Source organism: Sinocyclocheilus rhinocerous, unplaced genomic scaffold (genome assembly GCF_001515625.1).
Source record: "Sinocyclocheilus rhinocerous isolate Xijiao unplaced genomic scaffold, SAMN03320098_v1.1 scaffold6834, whole genome shotgun sequence".
NCBI classification, from domain to species: Eukaryota; Metazoa; Chordata; class Actinopteri; order Cypriniformes; family Cyprinidae; genus Sinocyclocheilus; species Sinocyclocheilus rhinocerous.
This window is the reverse complement of record NW_015650764.1, coordinates 11608-14547: the sequence shown is the minus strand read 5'-3', so window position 1 is coordinate 14547 and position 2940 is coordinate 11608. Positions and strand designations below refer to the sequence as shown.

At 42.2% G+C, this 2940-nt stretch overlaps 1 long non-coding RNA gene across 1 annotated transcript; it reads right to left on the bottom strand.

Moving 5' to 3' along the window:
• Nucleotides 1-1622: 1622 nt before the first annotated feature.
• Nucleotides 1623-2016, bottom strand: LOC107712569 (uncharacterized). Its single transcript, XR_001636803.1, has 3 exons — nucleotides 1985-2016; nucleotides 1841-1900; nucleotides 1623-1652 (listed from the first exon to the last, which is right to left on the bottom strand). It is a non-coding gene; the product is annotated as an uncharacterized LOC107712569 (long non-coding RNA).
• Between the last annotated feature and the right edge of the window lie 924 nt (nucleotides 2017-2940).

Genomic DNA, 2940 nt, shown 5'->3' with positions numbered 1-2940 from the left:
TGATGAAGGAAGTACAACCTCTGCTGGGCCTTTTTCACAATGGAGTCAATGTGAGTGTTCCACTTCAGGTCCTGAGAGATGGTTGTGCCCAGGAACCTGAATGACTCCACTGCAGCCACAGTGCTGTCTATGATGGTGAGTGGGGGGAGAGCAGGGGGGATTCTCCTGAAGTCTACTATCATCTCTACAGTTTTGAGCGTGTTCAGCTCCAGGTTGTTGTGACTGCACCAGACAGCCAGCTGCTCAACCTCCTGTCTATAAGCAGACTCGTCTCCGTCCTGGATGAGGCCGATGACTGTGGTGTCGTCTGCAAACTTCAGGAGCTTGACATTAGAGGTGCAGTAGGTGCAGTCATTTGTGTAGAGGGAGAAGAGCAGTGGGGAGAGAACGCAGCCCTGAGGAGTGATGGTGCAGGTGGTGCGGCTGTTGGATGTGAGTTTTCCCAGCCTCACTAGCTGCTGCCTGTCTGTCAGAAAGCTGGTGATCCATTGACAGATGAAGGTGGGCACAGAGAGCTGGGTCGGTTTATTCTGAAGGGTGTCCGGGATGATGGTGTTGAAAGCGGATCTGAAGTCCACAAACAAGATCCTTGCATAAGTCCCTGGTTTGTCCAGATGTTGGAGGATGTAGTGCAATCCCATATTGACTGCATCATCCACAGACCTGTTTGCTCGGTAAGCAAACTGCAGGGGGTCCAGCAAGGGTCCAGTAATGTCCTTCAAGTAGGCCAACACCAGTCTCTCAAATGCCTTCATGACCACAGATGTTAAAGCAACAGGTCTTTAGTCATTAAGTCCTGTGATTTTTGGTTTCTTGGGTACAGAAATGATGGTGGAACATTTGAAGCAGGAGGGGACTACACACAGCTCCAGGGTTTGAAGATCAATGTAAAGATGGATGATAGCTGGACAGCACAGGCTTTGAGGCAGGCTGGAGAGACACCGTCTGGGCCTTTGGCTTTCCTTATCTTCTGCTTAAATGCTTAATATCGGCGCCGATAATCGGCCAGGCCGATAATCGGTCGACCCCTAGAATTGATAGGTGAAGCAACAAACAGCCACCCCCAAATAGTCTATAAACAAAGCATCAGGCTGTCTTTGAGTTCACATGAACAACGGTTAAAGTTACTCGTCGTCAGGCTACAGAATACCATAATTCCTCCGTTCAATTAGGCCTAAGACATCGAGAGTCACGCAGACCTATAACAACCCAGCCACAACACATAATTGCGAATTTCATGCCTTACCTTAACACAGAATCGACCACAGAGTCCAGCGTTTATATTTTTTCTACGAATCTTTGGGTTAACATGTACTAAACATGAGTGGAATTTGCACCGCAGCGCCCCCACACCTTGATGCTCATGACAAGAATAGCATGTATAGTTATCTTTATTGAAGTTAATTAGGTTTAAATCGCCGTCATGCATGGATGAATGATATTTTTGCAATTTTACACATAATAATCCACGATGATCACATTACACAAAACTGAAATTGCACGTCAAAATAACACATTGTCAATATTTTTTGAGACCCCCCAAAATGTCACAAATCCCGTTTTCAGGGGAGCCCATGTCTTATTAAGGGGAGCCGAGCTCCCCCTAGCTCCCCCGTAGTTCGCACCCTGGTTGGGGGCTCATTTGAGGATTCCTTTATTTGGAATGAAATCATCATAGAAGAATGGTGAAAGGAACATTCAAAAGAACATTTCAATCCTACACTAAGAGCTTAACATTTTTTTCATAAATAAACATTGTTATTTTCAAGAACAATAACCTACAATGGTATTTGCAAAGGCTGAAAAAACATAGCTTTAGGAGGCACATTATTGAACTTACATTTATGGAGCTGTCCAATTCATCTGATTCGTCCAAACTGGACTCATCATCAGAGATTACCTGTTAAATGTAATGTCTAAGAAATACTGTAGAGAAGTTTTGAAGAATGAACCAGGAAGTAAGTCTGTTTATAATATACCTTACCTTACATTCTGTGGAGCTATGTTGCTCACATTTGTCAATGTGAAGTGCTAGCAGTTGGACAGGCACATAAACCTGACAGTTGATGCATTTGGCTTTAGGCATTTTCTCAAATTCTTTCGCCATCAAAGGTAATGGGGAGGTGTCTAATATGTGTTGAATTGGCATTATGTAAAGGCATGCCTTTCCTCCTGCTGCCTTTAATATATATAGACCATTATAGCCCTCTGCATCAGGTGCCACCACCGTCAATGATCGTTGCCCGGATCCCCCTGTCTGGACAAAATAAAAATTTTGCCAGTTGTATTCTTGATATTGAAGACCACATTAGATATAGAGCACAAAATACATTATTGCCCCCCAACACTGCACACTTTGCGTGTGTCCTTAATTAAACACACCAGGTCATCAGCTTATTAGTAAAGACTGCATATTAACAAACTTGGGTGTGATTTTTCTACTATATTAGATATAATATAATATAGTATATATTAGATATTGTACGTCTATAATAATAGTATATGTTACATATTGTACATATATACTGGACGTCTATATTATATATTGTGTTTTTGCTATTTTGTACATTGTCTATTTTGTATATTTGTATATTATTCTTTTTATTATCTGTGTCCTGTCGTAACGTATGTTGTTCTTTGTCAGCTGCATCACGCCGTATCTGTTTCCTACGTTGTTATGATTTGATCCCATAGTTGCACGCAGTAGTTTTGGTCGCACTGTAGAGCCCTGATACTAGTCTCAGGTGTTCCGAGAATGTGTCTGTGAAGTTTCAGCTCAAAATACCCCACAGATAATTTATTATATTATTTTGAAAATGCCTATTTTGAGTGGAAGCAGAAACATTTAAATGTCTCTTTAAATGCAAAAGAGCTGCTGCTCCCTGCCCCCTTTTCTAGAATATGGCTGTGCCTTTACAGTTCATACCTCAGATACTCTGC